Source organism: Hippopotamus amphibius, chromosome 3 (assembly GCF_030028045.1).
Source record: "Hippopotamus amphibius kiboko isolate mHipAmp2 chromosome 3, mHipAmp2.hap2, whole genome shotgun sequence".
Lineage (NCBI taxonomy): Eukaryota > Metazoa > Chordata > Mammalia > Artiodactyla > Hippopotamidae > Hippopotamus > Hippopotamus amphibius.
This window is the reverse complement of record NC_080188.1, coordinates 137,623,768-137,647,069: the sequence shown is the minus strand read 5'-3', so window position 1 is coordinate 137,647,069 and position 23,302 is coordinate 137,623,768.

Here is a 23,302-nt window from a genome sequence, read left to right as displayed (position 1 = left end):
ACCAGACATAAGGCCAGCAGAAACTTTAAAAGCACTTGCAAGCTAAGGCTTCCCTGATCCCTAGCCAAGAGAAGAACCTGCTCAGACTGGTCCCAGTCAAGCCTGCTGGTCCCAGGAAAATGTTGCATGACAGAGCAAAGTCGGCTCCAGCAGATCCCCAGTGTGAGAGAGACCAGTGAAGATCGACATGGTCACCCAGCCAAGGGCAGCCTGCATCAGCCAATGTGCAGATCAGTGAGGATCCATGCCTGTTGTTCTAAGCTAAATTTGAGGGCAATGAGTAACATACCACATTTGTGGCAATAGCTAACATATACACATTCCCTTTTACTTAAGACAAATTCTGCTCTACAGAAAAAAAAAATCAGAAATGCATTGAAATTAAAGTTTAAAACACGTCTGCTAAAGCTTAAAAAATAACCCCACATGGGGGTTTCACATTTAAACTGAGAACAAAGACTTTAATTAAAGCAGTGACTTTCTTTTCATGCATGTGTGTGTATGTGTGTGGTCACGTGCACACACACATGTTTGGGAAGGATACTAGGAAGGAGTATTCAGCATAAAACCCTCTCCTCAAAGGGAATCTTACCGAGAATCTCAGTGGATAAAAATGATAAAAAGCCAGAAATTTGCTTGAAGATGAGATATTCTCCCCAGGTCCTTAAAAGCACATTCCCCAAACTTTGGAGCAATATCAGGATAGTTGTAAAGTATAATCCTAAGTGAGAAATTTATTTTATAGTTTAATACCAGAAGAATCATCAACTCTGATTGGACCATGAAGAATGAGGCTTAAGATAGTCTTTAGTTACAAAACAGAAATAAAGTTACAGATGTAGAAAACGAATTCACGGTTACCAAGGTGGCGAGGAGGGATACATTGGGAGATTGGGATTGACACATGCACACTTCTATATATAAAATAGATGACTCGTAAGAACTGTTGTACAGCACAAGGAACTCTACTCAATACTCTGCAATGGCCTATATGAGAAAAGAACCTAAAAAAGAGTGCATATATGTATATGTATAACCGATTCACTTTGCTGTACACCTGAAACTAACACAACATTGTAAATCAACTATACTCCAATAAAAGTTAATTTTAAAAAAAGATGGTCTTTAGATCTGAATCTGCTGGACATACCAGAAGGACACACAGAGCTTCTGGGTCTCAGGAGACTTTACATAGTCTAAATAGTGAAGGGTTATTAATTAAAAGAGAGCTGGCAAGTTCATATATAGTTATAAGGAGCAATTTCAGTATTCAATCCAATTTATTCTATAATTGATTAAGTGATTAAGCGAACAAATACAATTTCTTACAGTAAACATGTTTTGTAAGATTTTAACAAATTTCATGGGTAAAACTTGACAGTTGCTTTTCCTCTAATTCTTCTTCTTTCTCTTCATCTATTCTTGCCTTTCCCCAAAAATCAGTACTAATGCTCTGGATGCCACTAAGTGGAGCAGAGAAAGGTAGGTGTCCACGCTGAAGGGACATAAGGAATAGGCTTCAGTGGTCTAGAGTGGGGTGTCAAATCTCAAGTAGGGTGTTCCTGCATGGGTGTGGACCAACATGGGATGTGGAAGCCCAAGCAGTGCAAGAAAGGCATTCATGCATGAGGACAGCCTGGCATGAGGTATCAGAACCCAGAAAGAATGAAGAGAGTGTCCATGTGGGGGGGGGGCAGCCTGGCATGAAATGACAGAGTCTGACAGTTGTGACAAGGGCACCCATGCCTGGAGAAAGCTGGGTGCAGGTTGACAGGAGGTAGCCTTGTGTAAAAAGTAAGTGTTCAAAAACATTGAGAGAAGTGTCCAGACAGGGTCACATGGCTTGGGGAATCAGTGGCCAAGCAGGGTGAAGAGGCCATCAACACAGAGGGCAAGGGAATGGTCTAGGTGGGAGTCCAGAGTTTAAGTGGGTAAGGAAGTCAGCCCCAAAGAGAAGCAGGCTTCCATGAGGTGTTAGACACCAAACTGGGTGTGAATGGTGTCCACATGGTGGGGGGAGGGAAGGGACAGGGTAGCCAGCATGAAGTGTCAGAGCCCTGTCAGGTTAAGGACAGCATCCCAGAAGATGGGTGTCTGGTGTGGAGTGTCAGAACCCAAGAAGAATCAGGAGGGCATCTGTGCTGGGGGTGGGGGTGGGGGGGCGGAGCCTGGTGCTGGGAGTCAGCAAAGGCAAGATGAGGTCAGCATCCAAGTAGGGAGGTAGATTGACACGAGGTATCATAGCCCTGATAGTGTGAGGAGAGTGTCCAAGTAGGGGGAAATCTGGTACAGTGTTGCAGAATTCAAGTGGGGGGAAGAGGGCATCCATATGGGAAAGGGGGTGGCAACAGAGATGAAAAACTGATACGAGGGTGTTGGTGAAATAAGTAGGTATACTAAAGATCATGGGAGTCAGGCTTTCATGGTTGAAGAAGAGAGTTACAAATACTAGAAGGAGAAAAGATACAATGAACTCAGTGGTTTTGGATTGGAATTAAGAGTTATTCGTGCTAATCTGAAAAATGTATTATATAGAAATAGTTAAATAAATAAATATAAAAGTAAATGTGTGCATGAATGTATATATTAACATACAAATAATCCCCTAACTCTTTTCTCAGAAAGAGCCTGGGAATGGTGACAACCCAATTACAACAAACACACTTGGTACCCAGATCTTGACTTCTAAATACCACTGTCAACCAAAACAGAACCAGGGTCCCCTTGGAGAAACTGCTGATTCCAGATTTGGGACAGGAAAAGTGAAAGATAAAACTAAAACATATTACTGCACCAGAAAACAAGAAAGCACTCAAAAACACAGGAAACATGACAGAAGGATACAGAAGCATGCTTCAAGGAATTCTCACTGGTTAAATTGAAGACAATTTGAGCATAAAAATAAATAACGGTAATAATGGATCATAACTGACCAAATACCATAGACTTCCATGAGCACATACAGGTATAAATAAGTAGATACATTGAAAGTTTGATGAGAAATGGGATATTTCCACAGTGTCACAGTACATCCCTATAAAATATGTAAATTTTATGTAAATATGTAAAAAGGGAGAAAGAATAACACCTCAGTGGAGAAGTCTGGCAAACACTATCTTACTCAAATGATCAAAGTAACTCATTTATAATAGAACAAATAAAAACTGTGAGCCACCGGATGATAAGATGCAATCACTTCTGTGACATTCCTGCCAAAGATGCGTAACCTGAATCTCAGCATGAAGAATAGCCAAAACTAAACTGAGGGCCACTCAGCAAAATAACTGGCCTGTTCCTTCAATTTAAGAAACTGAAAGTCAAGAAAAGGTTAAAGAACTGTTCTAACAGAAGACTGAAAAACATGACAATCAAATGCAAATGTGTGATGCTGAACTGGATTCTTTCGCTGTAAACAACATTATTGAGCAAGTGGGGATCTGAGAGTTAGGTGGTACTATATTCATGTTCACTTCCTTATTTTGATGATTGAATTGAGGGTTTAGAAAATATGCTCATTTGTAGGAAATATTAGCATATTAGAAGGTGAAGGGGCAACAGATTAACAATTTCCTTTCAAACAGTTCAGGGGAGAAATATTCTTTATTCTCATTATAGTTGTGTTTCAAAATAGGAAATATTAAAGCATAACTTCATAGTTAAACATCATGGAGAATCTCCTGTGGCATATCACGAAAAGTTAGAGAGAGGTTATCATGATGATAACATGATTAAAACTGAGACATCTGCCCCACTGGCTTCTGGTAAGAGTCCCTTGGCCTTTTTGTTCACCGTGCTCCCCACACACCCAAGTATACGTATTCTCCAGTCTGCCCTTCTCTATATCACTAAGAAAGATAGTGATGGCACTTAAAATTCTTAAGTGCTCATGTCAACAAGATTATTTTTTTGCAAGTCTTCTCATTAAATACAAGTGTGAACTGTAGTTTCTTTTTCTTTTGATCAAAGAAAACCAAATTTCTTGAGGCTTGTAATTGTATCCCACAGGAACCCTTGAAAGGATCTACCCATGCCTGGTAGAAAGGTCTTAGGGCTGGATTGCACCCTCAGGAGTTTTCCCTGAGATTATCTAGAGTGAGCTGATGATTTGGGAAAGTCAATGTCACTCCTGAGACGATAATAGAGTTCAGCATCAAACCTGAGAGGGGAGGCAAAGATGGGTAAGGAGCAAGGCTGGCACCCTGGAGCCAAGAGAGAGGTATGACAGCATGAGACAAGGTTCAGGACACTAGTTTTGGGCTCTGCTCCCTTTTGGAAAATTTTAACTAGGCCTCCCCTTTTGTAGAGTTCAGCGTGAAAGGCAGACTGGGCTGAGCTGCACCTTCTCATATATTTAAATTTCTCCATTTTTGCTAAATCAAATGGGTATTGTTCACTCTTACTTGCCTTTTCAACAGTTTTATGATATTACCATGTTCTTCTTGAATTGTTTCCCTTGATTTTTACCTGACTACACTCTACAGGATGGACCGTTTACCTCTTTCTTTTGGAGCCATGCCTTCTCAGCATCCTTTGCAGGCTCCTTTCCCTTGCCCACGCATCACTCTCCCCAAAGTTTTAGTCTCGTCTCCTTTTCTCACTCCACCAGACTTTCTCCAGGCACATTCTTGATCCCTAAAGGATCTATAGCTGGGCTCCAGGTAATCTGTGTCTCTCTTGAATCTATGTGTATACACACACACACACACACACACACACACACACACACACAGACACATGTACAATTTTCTGATGAAAATAGTTTTCCTCATATTCTCTAATGGGTCCATGATCACACAATCACACAAAGTTAAGAACCCTGACATGTTCTATATTAGTGGTCCCCAACCTTTTTGGCACCAGGGACCGTTTTCATGGAAGACAATTTTTCCAAGGACTGGGGTTGGGGGTGGGGGTGGGGTGGGGATATTTTCGGGATGATTTATTGCATTACATTTATTGTGCACTTTATTTCTATTATTATTACATCAGTTCCACCTGAGATTATCAGGCATTAGATCCTGGGGGTTGCGGACCCCTGTTCTAGATATTCCACAATCTAGATCTTTGGGTCATACTAATCCCTGAGCTCCAGACTCATTTATCCAACAGACATGCCCAAAATGGGCCTCATCCTCTTCCTATCCAAGCCTCTCTTTGTTTCCCTTATGAAAAGGACCATCATCACCTCAGGTGTCCCAGGGAGAAATGTTAGCATCACCTTCGGTTCCCCTCTCCCTTTCACAACCTCATGTCCAATCAAGCACCAGGGCCCAATATTTCTCCCTTCGTAATCTCTCTTCCATTGGTCTGCTTCTCTCAGTCTTTTAGGTATGAAGTCATGTCCTTTAAAGCATTTGAGCCACTGCTCAGTCCCTGCCATCAGGTTTGTCCTCCCCCCCAACCACTCTCACACTACAACTAGAGTGACCTTTCTAAAATGCTAACGTGCTCATTTTTCTCCCCTTTTCTTAAAACTCTTCCAAGTAGTATCTTTTACATAAGATAAAGCCTAAACTTTATAAAAAGATGTCTAATTCACTAAATTATCTGTTCCCAACCAATATCCCATCTCCCACCCCTTCGTTACCCTCACCATTTTGCACACCACGGCCCAGTCATACTCAGCCATTTACAGGTCCCCAAAAGGCACCATCATGTTGGTAGATTCTGAAACTCAGCACATTCTAAGGTCCCAGATCCTCACCAGGGACTAACACGCTGCCTAGAACATTGATAGGCTGTGGTGGTTTAATATGGTGTGAACTTGTCTAAGTTGGAATGATGTTTCACAGAGTTCATCTCTGCATGGCTCCAGACAAGATTTGGGAGGCATAAGTAAAGCATCTGTCATTGTGCTCCAAAGGTTATGTGGATGGAAGTGATGAGGGATGCAGGGGTGAGGATGGAGCCCAGTTTGCCTTGCTCTTTCCACTCGCCACCCATCCAGCTCTTCATCCTAACTCCCATTCCTGCCAACCAACAGCAACCCAGGCCTACGATCAGGCTGTGAACTCCCAGATACAGCATGTACAAAGAGACAGCCTTGCAGAGACGCCAGCGCCCTTTCACGGTCCCAGTGCATTAGCTAGACACACCTAACGTCCACATTTTCCTGCAAGCTCTGACTTGTCCATTCACACTGGCGCTCCAGGAAGGCTAATTAAAAACCTTTTACTGAATTTTCAAATCTCCTTTTTAGACCTTTACTTCCCCAGGCTTTTCCACATTTGTGTTAAGGACTAACTCCCCTATAAGTTCCTTAGTCCCTAAAAATCAGAATGTGCCTGCTTCCCTGACAACTCCTTGGTTCTGTTGACTGGTTAGCTTGTGTACACCCTCAGTATGTCCCCTCTAAGGGAAGCGTCTCTCAGCCTAGAGCTGTGCGGGGCTCAATGAGGAGGAAGAGTGCAGAGACTCCTCATGGCTACCCATCACTGTGCTCACTCTGCAGCTCCACCCCAAGTGAGGAAAAACCTGGCTCTGCCTCTTGGTGATCTACACAGAGATAGGATGCCTGGGTGACCACCCAGGTTCCTTACACTCTCATGAAACTGCTCTGCAGGCAGCTGGTCATTCCCCACAAGCTTCCCACACCTCCACCCTAAAGCTGGGGAAAGAAAAGACAGGGGCTCTACTGAGGACCCTTTTTTCTGGTCTAAAACTGCCCTGGGGAGACATACTTCAGGTCCAGGTGGGCCCTCAAAATGCTGCTTCTGGGACTAATTGGTTAGCACCCAACATCCCTGGGGTTAAAATAAGCATCTGCCAGAAGCAGGAGATGGGTCCTGCCCCAAGCCCATGCTCCAGCCCTAGAGGCAAGCCTCATTCAAACACACTGCACAGGATGGGAAGGCTTCACACATTCCCACCTCAGAGGCCCAGCTCTTTGCCCCTTAATACCCCAGTGCCACTCCTACTGCGGGAGTAAGTAACTCCATCCATCTCTCCAGAAGCATCTCTTCTTGCTTGTGAAGGACCTTCATGGCAGTTTTCACAGATGGTGCCACTATACCACCATGATCTTGGAAGGCACTCTTGGAGACTGTGAGCGCCTTGAGGGCCGGGACCATGCCTGCAGCCTCCTAGTTTTCACCTCAGCTCTGGGGAAAGAGATAGATGAAGGATGCTGGAGAATAAGAACCAGAAGCCTAAAATAGAACAACGGAATACGGCTGCCAACTGGGATGCTGGAATAGGAATGGAAGGGGTAAAACAGCAGAGAACCCTCAAGCCATAAAGTGAGGTCTGGAAATGTTTCAGTGCGCCACTTCTTGTATTAAAGCAGATGCACTGTATGATTTGATGTCCAATGGTTATTATTGCAAATAAGTAATAGACTTTTGAAAGGAGCAAAGGTGTAGGCAGAAGGAGCAAAGAAAAGGAAGGAAAGTAGAGGCAGAGCGCAGCAAATGAGTTCTTGATTATGGGAAATATGGTCATCTCTTGTACACTTTACATCCCCATCTTAGGCCAGGGATGGAGGCACACCTTTCAACAAAATCCTTCTGGAACAATGTCCTGCCAAAGAGATGGCACTAACATGGACAGTTCAGGATGGGCGTGGCTAGTGTGAAGTGTGTCGGGGAAGATGTTGGGCCTTGCTGAGCCACATAGATCATCCAGCCTTGAGTACCTGCTGGGTGCCTGATGCTGTACTAGGTACCAAGGATGCAGGAGGCAAAAAGAAAGATCCCAGTTCTGCTTCACTCTCAGGATTTATTTTATCCCCCCAGGAACTCTGTTCAGAAGCAGAAGCATTTTACATACCCATTACAGAGAGTACACTCAGGCCTGGAGAAATTTATGACTTGACTAAAGCCAGTGAGAAAGTTAGTGGAGTTGGGACCACTCTGTATTTAGACCGAAGAACTTGACTTTGGTTTCATACGGATATAGATATAGATATAAGTATAGAAATAGCTATAGATACAGACCTGCTATCCTACCGCCACACCATCTTCAGCCTTGGGGAACATTTGAAGCATTTCATGCAGGGTTATCTCCTGCATTTCAGTGGCTTCTTTTTTTAATACAGTTTTTAAAGTTTACACTCCATTTATAGTCATTGCAAAATACTGACTCTATTCCTCGTGTTGTACAATACATCCTTGTAGCCTCCCTTATACCCAATACTTTGTACCTCCCAGTCTCCCATTTTGATATTACCACCCCCCACTGGTAACCACTAGTTTGTTCTCTGTATCTGTGAGTCTGCTTCTTTTTTGTTATATTCACTAGTTTGTTTCATTTTTTAGATTCCCCATACAAGTGACATCACACTTGTATTTGTCTTTCTCCATCTGACTTATTTCTCAGTGGCTCCTTTTAGGCTGAGCAGAGATGCCTGCACATCACAGATGGAAAGCCCCTCCTCCGTGACCACGTCTCCTGGGCATGCACTTTGTCAGTATGAGGTTGCCCTGCATGGCCCGGATGTGTCCCACTTTATGCTGTGCCAGGCCACACGATGCCAGCCAGGCCCTCTTGTTAGCTCCCTTGTCCCATCCCCACTTCTCAGGCAGAATAGCATGTGATGCCTGCACAGAAGTCAGTCTGCCTGCTCAGGGGGCCCTCTTCAGGTTTCAGAAGCACTTGTACAAACCACCCATAGCTCTCTGCCTTGTAATTCAAGGCTTACAGATCTCTGCCCTGGTGAACCATGAGCTCCTTGTGGATACACGTATGTGTGCTTTGCTTGCCCCTAGATCCCCAGTGTGGACCCATCATAAGACCGATAGCAGGTGCTCAGTAAAACACTGACAACCCTTGTGGGTGGGAGTGGAGTTCCTAAAGGCCCAGGAACTCATCCACCTGTCTGCCCCTCCCTTTCAGCATCAACCAACGGTCCCAGAGAACACTGAGTAACCAGTGACCTAGGAAGTAACTTCATACACCGTTTCCTGGGGGAAGTCTCACTTAGGAAATGGCCTTTTTTGCCAGGAAGGCTTTATCTCCTGGGGATTGTCCTCATTCGTTTTAATGCTGAGTGATGGCCCTGTCCTTGACATAGTATTTCCTGAGATCATCATTCTGCAAGAGAGAGAACGATGTTTCTCAATGGAAAAACAGTCTGGCAGAGCATTTAGTTTTAATCAGACGTGTACATGTATAAAATGATTATAAACTGCCCCTTGCATCATCTTTTCATGTATAAAATGGGCTAATTATTCCCTACCCCCAATCAGTGCACTGAGACCATGAATGCCATGTTACCATTTTAAAAGGGGTTGCCCCCCCCCCCAGGCTAGGCTTGATGGCTGTACACACATAAAACCCTGTGATTTTTCCATCATAGCACTTACCTCACTATGCTGCCTTCATTGGCTTAATGTTGGTCCCCTCTCTCCCCCAGCAACGAGCCCCTAAGGCCCTGGAATCCCAGAATCAGCTCACAATGTTTAGAGGCAGAGTGCTGTGATAAAAAAAAAATCATCAGTTTTGAAATCGGACTAATCTGAGCTCAAACCCTAACTCTGTCACTTTGGGTGCTATGAGTCTGGATCAATCCTTTCGACACTCAGTTTTCTCACCTGTAAGATGGGCTGCTTACTACATGCCCAGAGGAGGATAAGAGAGAAACTGCATGCAGTAAGTTCCTCGCTTATCCCATATCCTATTATGATAACTATCAATACTTCATTAATAAATAAGTTCTAAGAAAATAATTCAAAAGAAAAGTTAAATCCAAAGGTTCTCATTATAACATTTTCAGTAAAAGAGAAAAAATTTTAAAACGTAGCTGTCTGAAATGGTTTATTATAATACTGGCTCTTTTGACACAGAAGTTCTACCTTTAGGAACATATTCTACAAAAACTCACAGAAAATTCCTAGGGGTATATACACAAGAACATTGATTGCAGGATTTGTTGCAACAGAAAAACGTGGAGACAGCACTCTAAAATTCCATACAGCCATGTCTAAAAATGAGTATTTCACAAAATGGAAGAATATTCATGGTGCTTGTTGAGTGAGAAAAAAACAAAACAAAAAATTGTGGGACACTATGTATGATGTAAGCCCGTCTTTGAAAAGACAGAGAAAAGAAACAGAAAATCTTATATAGTGAACAGAAGGTTACTTATGAAACTTTAGAATGGAGGAAGTTAATTTTTAGTTTTGTATTTTTTATATTTTTTAAAAATATGTATGATTTTTATATTTTTAAATATGTAATTAAAAGTGAAAAAAATTAAGTTTTTGCAAAGGGGGCATGTGGACAAGTGAAAGTCATGACTTTGCAAGTAGGAGAGCCCAAAAAAGACAAAGTGTTTTCATCGAAGAGAAGAGCTTACAGCAGAGGCAGGTCCTCAAAGAGTGGCAGCCCCTCAGAGATAACCACAGACCAAGACCTGGCTCCCCACCTCGTAGGTCCAATAATGGAAACCACTAACATATTTTGAGTGCCCACCACATGCCAAGAACTGTGCTGAGTACATTTGAGCATCATTCTACTTCGTCGTCATGGCAACCCTGTAAGTGTGAGCTATGGTTATGTCTGTTTCACAGAGGAAATTGAGGCTCAGGTGTGAACTTGCCTAGGTTCAGAAAACTAATAAGCCATGAAATCATGGATAAAACCCAGATCACTCCAAATTTTGAGCCCAAGCTCTTAACCACTGAGCTCCAATGTCTTCATAATCAGGTCTTTCAGTTCACCCATGATGATTCCCTCATATAAATTAACTAAACCTCTAAGGGACAAATACATAAACCAAATGCTAGTGTAATTATTTACCACAGTCATGTCCGTGTTCAGAACACCTCCCTTCCCTGTATCAAGTTTTTTTGGGAAGCTGACTCACAGAGAATCAGCAACTAGGGGTTGGATAGTTTGGAACATATTTCAGGAAAAACATGACGAGCCACCCTGGAGAGCAGGGTGGCTAAGAGAGCCCTAGAGTCAGATGGGCCTGCCCTCAAAAGCTGTGTCTCCCACTTGCCAGCTAAGTGACTGGCTTAGAAAACTAGGAACTGGTGTTCTCAGCATAAAATGTAGTTGATAGCAGTCCTATGATGCAGGGATACGTTAAAGGTTAAATGTAAAACTCTATAAAAGCACTTTAGCATCTATTGGGCCTGACATATAACAGGTATTCAACAAACGCAATAGTATGGCTAATACATTTTATGTTTAAATATAAAATATAATATAATATAGTTTTAATATCTGTCACCACTCCCCTTACAGTGCTCCCCTAAGTGACCACATCACCTGTGTCTGTCAGGTACAGGCCCTCCATCTCATGGATAGAATTGGATGAACCCTTCTTGCTCACCTCTCTTTCCCATACAGACCACACTCCTCACTGAGACAGGTTACAGCACTATTGATTTGGTTCTACATCTCTGAGGAAACCTGCCCATCTCGTGAACATGGCCCAGTCACCTTGATTGCATTTAGGTGTTTGCCAAGTCTCCATCAGCAACACACTCACAGACCATCTCTTAGGGAGCTCCCTTCTGCCAAAGCAAGTTTCCTTTTAATTGATTTTAGCTAATTTTCACTTCTGAAGTGTGGCCTCTGCTAGCATTGTTAGCTTTGGGGTAATTAAATCAGGCTGGAACGGTGACTCAAAATTGACTAATTCAAGGGTTTTTTTTTCCCCCATCTCTATTCCTTCCACCCTTCAAGGAGTCCATAGATAGGAAATCAGCTGACTGTTCTTTCTCACCTGGCATAAATCTTACTCTCATGGATGACTAGGAGATTGCTTTACTCAGCATGAAACACTGTACTGGATGATTTACAGACAGAAAATGCTTCCAAGCGCTTGTCTGGTTTTCATCACAGATTTCCCAGGTGAACACTATTCTGGTCTTTGTCCTCTCTGTAGTTTCCAACTCACACAGCTAGACAGACAGAAATGGTTCACGATTCCTGTCCTATATGAAAGTGTGTGCAAGTGCCTGAAAATAAGCTTTAAGTGCTCTACGGAGGCAGTATATTATTCTCGAAAGAGTCCTATTACTCAGCAATCTGACAGTGGTGCTGATGAGCTACCCTGATAGGCTGGAGCAAAGGGATCATTCACTGAGTGTTGACAAAACTCTTAGACCTCCCAGCACCCAAAGGGATCACTAGCGAAAGACTCGGGGTTGGTGGGGTGGCAGTGGTTAGGCGCAGGGAGGGGTAATTGGGTGAAGCCTGGCTGTGGGATCCTGAATCTGTAGAGTGCAAAGTTAGAAGGGCCTTGGGCAGCATCTGGGCCGATAGGTCTCAGCATCAGACAGAGGTCTGCTTACACCGAAGTCACCAGAGAACAGGTTAAAAAGATAATTTCTTGGTCCCTCCTTCAGAGGATTTGAATCAGCAGGTCCAAATAGGTCTCTGGAAACTGTATTTTTAACATGCACCCTGCCTATTCCAATGTACAACCCAGTTTGGAAAATACATGCTACTCAAATCTAAACTTCTCGTGAGGCAAAGGAGACTGGCACCCCAGAAGTGATGGGTACGACTTGGACATAGTGACCCAGGGATTAAGGAGCAGTTGTCAGACCAAAATATTACTCATAACCAAGGCATTCGTGTAAATATTCCCCACATCACCAGAAAAGAATGTTCGTGTGATGGACAAATGGGGAAACAGTGACTCAGAGAAGCCAGCTATCCTCAATCCAAGCTCCTGCCACATTTCAAGGCTCACAAACACTAGAGACAGAGGAGCGAAATCAACTCTGTCAGTCTGCAGGGGCAGAAATCACTGCTGCCAATTTCCCTAACTGTCTTCCCATACTGAACTGCAGACTGTTTCTGTGCTCTTCAAACACCTCTAGGTCTTACTTGGTACAAACGAAGGAAAGCCTTTTTTTGTTGCCATGGCACCAACACAATAAGCCGTTTTCTAGTGGTAGATATTCTGAAATGACAGGCTCTGTTTTGAGAAATAAGAATGCTGAAGGGGTCAGTAAAAATCACCAACATTCATATACCACCGGATTGTTACAAATCAGCAGTGTCACTGTACCAGGAATTTATTCCTGAGACAGAGAACATCTGTTTTAACAATCTACCCCCAGCCTGGGTCCCAAGCGGATGCGATGACAGTTTTCTCTTCTGGCCATGCATCTAGCTAAGAGACCTCAGCCAGTCAATGACCACTTCTAGTTGCCTACTCAGGTTACCATAGGATGAAGGTTGATATGCTCTGAGTCAAGAGGAAATGCTGATCCAATGGAAAATAACCAAACATTGATGTCCTTCCTTTCTTTCCTTTTGCTTGGATGCATCTCCCCTACCTCGAAGAATGAAGACAAATTATCTTCAAGCCTGCCACTCCCGGAACAAGATGGACAATTGTACTTTGTACCACTTGTGGTCCAGTACTGGAGGCAGGCTAGTTCTTTAGCCACAATTTTGTTTATAGCCCTGTGCTCTACCTAAGCGTGCAACTTTCTGTACTGTGAACTCCTCAGGGTCATGGTTGATTACTCTCTACGTCTGCCACAGTGTCTGGTGCACACCAAGTACTCATCAATGTTTGTTAGGTGTTCAAAAGTTAAACTAATTAAAAAAAAGAAGCATGTGTGTGTGTGTTTTGGGTGATGTGGGCCCGGCTTAGCGAGATGATAGTGAGAATAGGAAGGAAGAGAAAGGAAGGAATAGAAAGGAATAGAAAGAAAGAGAAATCTTCAAGTTGTTTTCGAGGCATCTCCAAAAGTAGCTGTTGCCAAACTTTGGTTGGTATCATAAGCCCCAAAGATTTCATTTAAATAACAGAGTTCAGGTCCCCACACCTGAGTTTCTGATTCAGCTGGGCTGTGAAAAGACCCAGGAATCTTTCGAATTCAGATCCCCAGAGCATTCTGATGCATGCTAAAGAATCCAGTAGTAGATTAAAATGAAAGGGTGAAGAATGCCTAAACATTAGCAGCTCTACCTTTAAGTAATTTACAGAATGTGTTAGGAGTTAAAAGCAGTGCATGTTAAACAATTAGGCATGAAAAGAAACACAATAGAAAAGAGTACACAGCAAGAGGTGAAACAATCTGATTCAATGCCAAAATCCATGAGTCAAATAGAAAATGCCTTTGTGGTTCACAGATGTCATCAGGGAGGATTTCACGGAGGAATGAGACTTCAAATGAAAATGGGTCTTTAAGAGCTAGTAGAACTTTCCTGGCAGAGGTGGAGGGGGCATTTCAGGACAACATGCTTCTTATTTCTACCGTGTTTTGAAATGTCAGAGGGTTTACAGGCAATACTGTAACTTGATGAGGACCAGACTGGAGATGACAATCTTACATTTCTGCCACAGCCTGGGAATTCAGAGGTTCTGCTGTAGGGCTATGGATTTAGGCACCTGCTTCCTGACTTTCTGAACACTCACCATTCCCACAGTTTGCTCCCAGGCTGCCGTATTTCACATCAACCAACGTTTTTTGTAGATATTGGTGTAGATGTGGGTGTAGACATAGACATAGATGTAGATGATATAGATATGGAATAGATTTAGGTGATATAGATGTAGAATAGACGTAGATGATATAGATATAGAATACATGTAGATGGTATAGATATAGAATAAATGTAGATGATATAGAATAGATGTAGATGATATAGATGTAGAATAGATTTAGATGGTATAGATATAGAATAGATGTGGATGATATAGATTTCAATAGATGTAGATGATATAGAATAGATTAGATTATATACATGTAGAATAGATGTAGCTGGTATAGATATAGAATAAATGTAGTTGCTATAGATATAGAATAGATGTAGATATTAAAGCAAAGAGAAGCAGACTCCATGTACTCTCCTTAGGTTCCTGACTCTGTCTTTTTAAGCAGATTCTTTTAAAATTAATGTCATGAAGGGAAGCAGGAGCATGAGAAGAATAGAAAAAACTTAGATGGCTTTATAAATAAAGCATCTGATATCAAGGGGTTAAACAACCATTTGTACTTAGGAAAATCGAAGGGAGCAAGGTAAAAATCTGCTATGTCAGTAAAAGCTTACAGAGGAAGATAAGTTTAAGAAAAAAAAACACAAAAACGATCAAGAGAACAATAAAGGCTTTTTTGTATACCTGCCCCAGCAGAGAAGACAAGAACAGTGCAGATGTAAGCCCACTGACAAACGGGCGGTGTATTAAATACACGATTAGTACAAAATGATCCACACGCTGAGCTTCACTCACAGAGAAAAAGACAGAGAAGCAGCAGTGGACAATTAAGAGCTACCGTGATAAGATCAGAAAGCCATGGGGGCAGCGGCTGCCAGAAGAGGGGAGGGCTTGGGCAGCTGGGATGCAGGCAAATTAGCAGGGCCCTGATTTCCAGAGAGCCCAGGGAATTGGTAATGAACCTGGACTGCCATAGCTGACTCATCAGCGGGAACAGTAGGGTGGGGTCCCCCGGGGCTGCAGAAAGCAAAAGCGAAACTCCAAATTTCTCAAGAGGCCTGAGAAATGAGTGGCCAGTGCCAAGAAATAGTAGCATCAAGCTATATCTATGTGAGTGCATAGTCCATAGAGAACATATGTAAATACATTCTATCTGCAAGTTAATGCTACTTAAAGCAAGGCTGATCTGTTTAAATAAATGCATAAAGAAATAAGTTGGTAGGATAAAGTATACCAGTCATATGGTTGCTATGTTTATATAATTGGACTAGAGTGATAACAAATTAGAACAAGTCCTTTATCAGAACTCGGGGGGTAGATTCCATTTCCTGTTATTATTTCCAGCGTTACTGAAAACAATTACCTCTAATTTATGATTGACCATGTACCAGGCACTAGTGCTAAAGCATTCTACACATAATAAACTCCTTTAACCCTCAGAACATCCTTATGGTGTAAGTTTATTTTCATTTTACGAGTAAGAAAACTGGAGCTCAAAGTGATTACATACATTGTCTAAATTCACATCACTAGTACGTGACAGAGGAAGGACAGCCCAGATCTGTGTGTCACTGAGCAAGCCTCAATCCTATCCCCAGCTCACAGTGGAACCCAGAATGGGTCCCTTCACTTCCTATAGCCTTGATTTTTTTTTTTCCATTTGTGCCATGTAATGGGGATGGGTATCACTAGAAGTCCTTCAATAGTATGTGGGCAGCATCTATGGTAGAAAGAATAAAGTCTTAGAATTTGGATAGAACTGAGTTTAGATCCCTCTAGCACCAGGATGCTGGATAACCCATCTGTGCCTCAGTTTCCTCATAGATAAAGAGGAAAAATTACACCTAACTCATAGAGCTGTTGTAGAATTCAATGAGATATCCCAGTAGGCACCCAGTAGCTTTAATATTCTATAATTTTAGTCTAAGATAAATCAACCTGACTGTAATTACATGAAAACTGAAAGATAAGACAGTAAATTACAAAAGGAAAATCTTTTTAAAATTAATGTAATAAGTTAAATTTATTGAAAAATCATTAGTTTCTGAATATGTTATATAGAGTGTGAGATGCTGGAACAATAAATTACTTTAAAGGGGGCATTCAGCCTTTGATATTCCACGATTTAGAAAGAAAAGTTATAAAAGTTTTATTCCCTTAAGTCACTCAAAATTGAATCCTGAATCTAATAGTAGATTCCAGAGCCTCTGAGGATAATGAGGAAATTATTTTCCAAAGAGAATCTGTTTTCAATGAAGTAAAACATCGCATTACCCAATCACTTCCAATAAAGGGAGTGCGTTCATGTGATAGAAATATTTGGGGAAATGTATGCTATTTTGCCCTAAGACAATGAACTTTGTATGTATATATACATATATATATATATATATATATATATACATATATATATATTTATTTAGCTGCAGCCAGCATTTCTCTTTGTAACTTCATCCCCATACCAATTTAAAATCCTTTATTAGCCATCATATACTTCAAGAGAACAGATGAAATCACAAATTGAATTTAAGTAGTTTCTTGATGTCCTTTATAATACTTGATTTGGTCAAAATCAGTCTTCCCCTTAATCAGTTACTGCAGAATCCTGGGAGGGAGACAAACAGGGACTGCCAGATGGCTGAATTGGAACAAAACTCGAACTTCATTCCCTTACCAAAAATGCAGAAATGAAGGAAATGTGATAGTAACCAAGACTAACACCTTCCACATCCTAATGATACAATGGTCTGAGAGAAGAATGATTTCCACGGATATTTACTGAGCACTGACTATGTAGATGTTTTCCTAAGATGTGGGATTAGCAGATGCAAGTATATATATAGAATGGATAAACAACAAGGTCCTACTGTAGAGCACGGGGAACTATATTCAATACCTGGTGATAAACCATAATGGGAAGAATATGAAAAAGAATGTACACATATGTATAACTGAGTCACTTTGCTGTACAGCAGTAATTAACACAACGTTGTAATTCATATACTTCAATAAAAAATAAATTAAAAAAAGAAAAAAGAATTCATAGTGCTCAAATGCATCATCACATTTGATGCTTGAAACAAACTTATGAGGTGAATGGTGACTGTTTCCCTCATTTTATAGCTGAGGAGATTGAAGCACAGAGAAGTAGATAGCTTCCTGGGAGTTTTTAACCCAGGCACTCTTGCCCTGGAGCCCAAGCTTTTAACCACTGTGTCAGGCTTGGGCCACCTCTGGAGTGGTCAGAGCTAGCTCCTGTCCTGGCTCAGCCATGAATACCATGGGTGTTCATTCTAAAGCCTCCCTCCAAAATTTTAATTACCATTTATGATATAATATTTTATTAACAGTAAAAGTGCTCACATCTGTGTACTCTGTTACTGCCCACAAAGCATTTAATATACATCCATTCCTTGGACACTTATGACATAGGTAGGTTAATTTCACATGAGAAAATAGGCTCAGAGGGATGAAATGACTTACCAATGTCACTCAGCTTTTCTGGCAATATAGAAAGGGTTAAATCTAAGACTTCTGACTTTTACTCCAGGGCTCCTTTTGCTACAGCAGCCTTCCCTGAGAAAAAAATCAAACCCGAGAATTTGCTGGTGGTTCTGTAACCAGGAACTTGCACGTTGCAGCACTTCCAGGGCAGCAAGATTGATATTCAACGAGCACTTATTTCCTACTGGGGACTATGTAAAGCATTTTATTGAATATTTTATTAACCTTTTTTAAGCCACCTTCTCAATCCTAGGATGTGAATCTAGTTAACACTAGTATTTTAAAAGTGAGGAAATTGAAGCTCAGAGTAAACAACTCATCCCAAGCTACGTGGCAATGAAGTGATCTGGAAACTACATGACCCAAGCTGGACCCGATACTTGAACACATGTCCATTTGATTGCAAAACCAATGTTCTTCAACACTAAGATATGGAGGTATCCTTCCAGAACCTACAGAACCATGTCCTGTTTCCAATATAGCCCTGACATGCTTTATTAGTTATCTGTTGATGTGTGACAATATCACCACACACTTAGGAGGTAAAACAACACACATTTATTTGACTCACAGTTCCTGTGGGTCAAAATCTAGATATTTATTGTCTGGATTCTCTGCAAGGCAGCATTTAAGGAGTCTTCTAGGGCTGTGGTCTCATCTTGAAGCTTGACTGGGGAAAGAGTCCCTTCCAAGTTCACATGGTGGTTGGCAGGATTTTGGTCCTTCAGGCTATAGACTGAGGGCCTCTGTTTCTTGACAGCTGTAGATTCAAGGCTGTTCCCAGTTCCTAGATGGTTTTTAGCCAGAGGCCATTCTCAGTTCCTTGACACATGGGCCTCCACCACATGACCTCTTGCTACATCAAACACAGCAAGTTCCTCCTGGAATGACAGTTTACAATCTTGTGTAATGTAATCTTGGAAATAACATCCTATCATCTTTGAAATATTCTGTTGGTAGGAAGCAAGTCACAGGTCCTTCCCACACTCAAAAAGGGAATTACACAAGCTGTGAGTACCAGAGGCAAGGATAATTGGAACCATCCCACAGTCTGACTAGCCAAACACATAAGTCTGAGAACACTTCTGATTTGATGACCCCCCCCCTTTCTTAAGAAATCTTCAAAGAGCAAATAAGAAAGATAATTTCTACTTCTTCCATAAAATTCTGTAACCCAAACCACAATACAGAGGAGAGTCTCCAGATTCTAGGACAGATTTCATAGGGGTGCTCAAAGGGGTGAGAGAAGATGCCCATGGCTTCAGAGTTTAGACAGAACTAGCAGAAAAGAGTCCTGAAAATATGGGCAGACCATTAGCGGCAAAACCACAGCATGGTGGTAGGATTTTCTGTAGTTTCTTTTTGGTACAAAGCCTTGAGAAATTGAGAAGGTAGGGCTAAATGAGGAATCACACAGACAAGCCACGTTTGCAAGAAGCAGTCTATCAGGATTGCAGGAGGAAAGAGAGTGGCTCTAAATTGGGAATCTTCTGCTGTGCCAAACTGGTTTGGCTGGGGAGAAAGGAATGCTAGAGGAAGGCACTCATGCAGACACAATCCCATCATAGGGAAGCTTCCTGTTGCCCTGGATCAAGTGCTAGCCCTCTAAGACACACATCTTCTGCAAATAACTGGTCCAGAAAAGATACAGCTCATTCAAAGATGACTGCTTAAATAAGTGCAAGACCATTTAGGTAATTATAAGGGAAAAAAGAGTAAAAAGAATAGGAAAAGAAAAAGCAGTTGAAAACACATGCACAAGAAAACTGTTGCAACAGAAATGATGGAAAATTTGACCAAATTAATAGCACACTTAAAAAAAATAATAATAAGGAAGTAATCACCTCCATAAAAACAAGTTTCTAGAGCAGAGATCAAAGAATTCAGAGAAGATATGTCAAGACAACAGAAGTAGATAAAATATGAGCCAGTGAAAAAGAAAAGTAAAAACTATCACAAGGGAAGAAAGATGGTGGTGAAGTAGAAAGACATGGAATGCATCCCTCTCCACAGATGCATCAGGAATACATCAAAAGATGCAGTAATTCCCACAGAGAACCAGCTGAACACCAGCAGACAACCTTGGACACCAGAAAGGACTGCAAAGATCCCAACATAACTGGGTAGGACAGAGGGAAAAAAAAAGGAGAAAGAGGAGAAGAAAGGAAAGGGACAGGTCCCACACCCTGGGGAGGGGGGATCTGAAACAGAGGGGAGATTGCTGATTTTGGGGAAATGTCCCTTATCTGACAGGGAAATCCCTTCTCCAACAGGGAACTTCCCTGGGTCAGAAGGGAGGCATTTGGGACTGTTCAAAGAGGATGAAGCAGCTGATCAGGGACAGATGGGAAAGAGTGAGAAACACACGGAGTGTCCGCACCATGGCTCAGCATGCCCAGACTGAGACATCAATTCACAGCTGAACAGGGGGTCTGGGAGCTGGAGTGTGGGAACTGGAGAACTGGTTCAGGGTGAGAAACATTGTTGGCAGTGGGGAGATGGACTGAGAGGACAGGTGGGAAGAAATCCATAGCAGAGAGTGCCTACCACGGAAAGCCGTGCAGCCATGACGGCAGCTCGATACTGCTGACTCACAAGCAGGGGGAGGAGCTGCGGGTGTAGCCTTTCTCTCGGTGCCTGTGACAGGCAAAGGAATGACCCCTCTGGGCCTGGCTAACACACTCAGGGATAACAAAGTCCCCTGGGCAGGGCTGGCTTAGAGTGCCTGCTGCCAAAAGCCAAAAGTCCTCAGAGTGGCACAGCTTTGAAGACATTCTATTTATACCTGAACTGCTGGCATTCCTCTGCAACAGGCACCACCCAAGCTGCCCGAGCTGCTGTGAGCCAGGCAGGGTGCCACTCCTCACTCACTACCAGGGGAAGGAGCCACTATTGTACCCTCTCTCTCCCCACACATTTGTACTTACAGACGAACAATAAAGGAAACTCTGCTGGTAGCAGAGTAACACAAAAGCCCAAGGCGGGTAGAAAGACACTTGCAGCTGAGACCCCAAAGAAACAGAAATATTATTATTAATTCTATTCATATGGTCCATTCTGGGATCAGTTCTAGCTTTTTTTTTTTAATTAATTATGATCTTAGACCTAAGGGATCTACACGTTTTATAACATTTTTTATTCTATTTTTATTCTATTTTTATTTTTAGCCTTTTTATGTATTTCTATTTCTACCTAAGTTTTTTGTAGTGCTGACTCTATCTCTTCTACCTTCTTTTCATCTCTATCTATTATACATTTCTATTTTTTTCTTTTTCTTTTCATATTTCCAGTCACACTACACTGTTCTGTTGCCCTGTCTTCTATCCTTTTTTACTTTCTTTTATCTTAATAAATTTATAATCAATATTATCACTCAGCTCTGTCACCTTGCTTTATTCTCCAGATGACATACTGCTTTGGTTTTTATTATTATGTTTGGTCTTTATCTTAGTTCTGATTATAATTGTCTGATTTTAATTTGGGAATCTTCAGTCTGTCTGATTGTGCTCTTGCTCTTTATTATATTTGATCCTAGCTTTCAAAATTTCCCTGGATATGTGTTTGTGTGTTTGTGGTGTTTTTTTTGACTTTTTGTTTTTTTTTTTTTTTTTTTGGTTTTGAATTTCTGTTGGTTTTCTCTTTGATTGTCTGATTGCATACTGGGGTTCTTCAGTAAGGTATTCCTAGTGCCTTATGTTCTATTGGATTCATTATTTGTGTGTCTTATACATGTATGTGTTTCCTTGATTTAGTGTTTGTTTGACACAACACTCTGCCAATTAGTCTGGGGCTTAGACAGGCTTCTTTAAACCTCTTTATTGCCAGGACAAGCAACCTCTGAAGTCTGGACTACTCCATCAGAAGTCAAGTAGGAAGCTCTGGGGAGGGAGCACTGAATCCAGGATGCTAGACTACTAAGGAGTCCTCAGACACAGGGAAGATTAACTGCAGAGAACTCTCACAGAGCCCTGTAGCAGAGTCTAAGACGTGACTTCGTCTGACTGTCTGAAACTGCCAATTCTGGGCACCTCACACCAAACTACAAACAAGACAGGAACACAAACCCAACCATCAGCACACACACTACCTAAAGCCATATTAACCTCACAGATATCTGAAAACACACCACCTGACACGACCCTGCTCATCAGAGAGAAAAGACAAAGAGCCACACACCGGAAAGCAGACACCAGACCCCCCCCCACCAGGAAGCCTACTCAAGACACTAGACAAACCCCACCACAGGGGGCAGAGGGCAGAAACAAGAGGAATTACTATTAGGCAGCATTGGGAAAGGACACAGCAAATCCTATAAGTTAGACAAAATGAGAAAACAAAGAAACACCATGCAGGCAAAGGAGCAAGAAAAAAATCCACAAGACCAAATAAATGAAGAGGAAATTGGAAAATTACCTAAAAAAGAATATAGAGTATTGATAGTAAAGGTGACCCAAAATCTCAACAACAAAATAGAGAAAATACAAGAAACAGTTAATAGGGACTCAGAAGAACTAAAGAGCAAACAAATAGTAATGGACAAGAAAATAACTGAAATTAAAAACACTCTAGATGGTATAAACAGCAGAATAACTGAGGCAGAAGAACAAATAAGTGAGTTGGAAGATAGAATGGAGGAAATAACTGCCACAGAGCAGGAAAAAGAAAAAAGAATAAAAAGAATGGAAGACAGTCTCAGAGACCTTGGTGACAACATTAAGCACATGAACTTCTGAATCATAGGCATCCCAGAAGAAGAAGAAAAGAAGAAAGGGTCTGAGAAAATATTTGAAGAGGTTATAGTGGAAAACTTCCCCAACATGGGAAAGGAAATAATTAACCAAGTCCAAGAAGCACAGAGAATCCCATACAGAATAAACCCAAGGAGAAATACACCAAGGCACATATTGATCAAACTAATGAAAATTAAACACAGAGAAAAAATATGAAAAGCAGCAAGAGAAAAGCAACAAATAACATACAAGGGAAAACCCGTAAGGATAACAGCTGACCTTTCTGGAGAAACTCTGCAGGCCAGAAGGGAATGCCAGGAAAAACTGAAAGTCCTGAAAGAGAAAAATCTACAGCTAAGAATACTCTACCCCGCAAGAATCGCATTCAGATTCGATGGAGAAATCAAAAGCTTTCCAGACAAGCAAAAGTTAAGAGAATTCAGCACCACCAAACTAGCCTTACAACAATTGCTAAAGGAACTTTTCTAAGCAGGAAACACAAGAGAAGGAAAAGACCTACAGAAATAAACCCAAAACAATTAAGAAAAAGGTAATAGGAATATACATGTCAATAATCACCTTAATTGTAAATGGATTAAATGCACCAACCAAAGGACACAGACTGGCTGAATGGATACAAAAACAAGACCCTTCCATATGCTGCCTACAAGAAAGCCACTTCAGACCAAGGGATACATATAGACTGAAAGTAAAA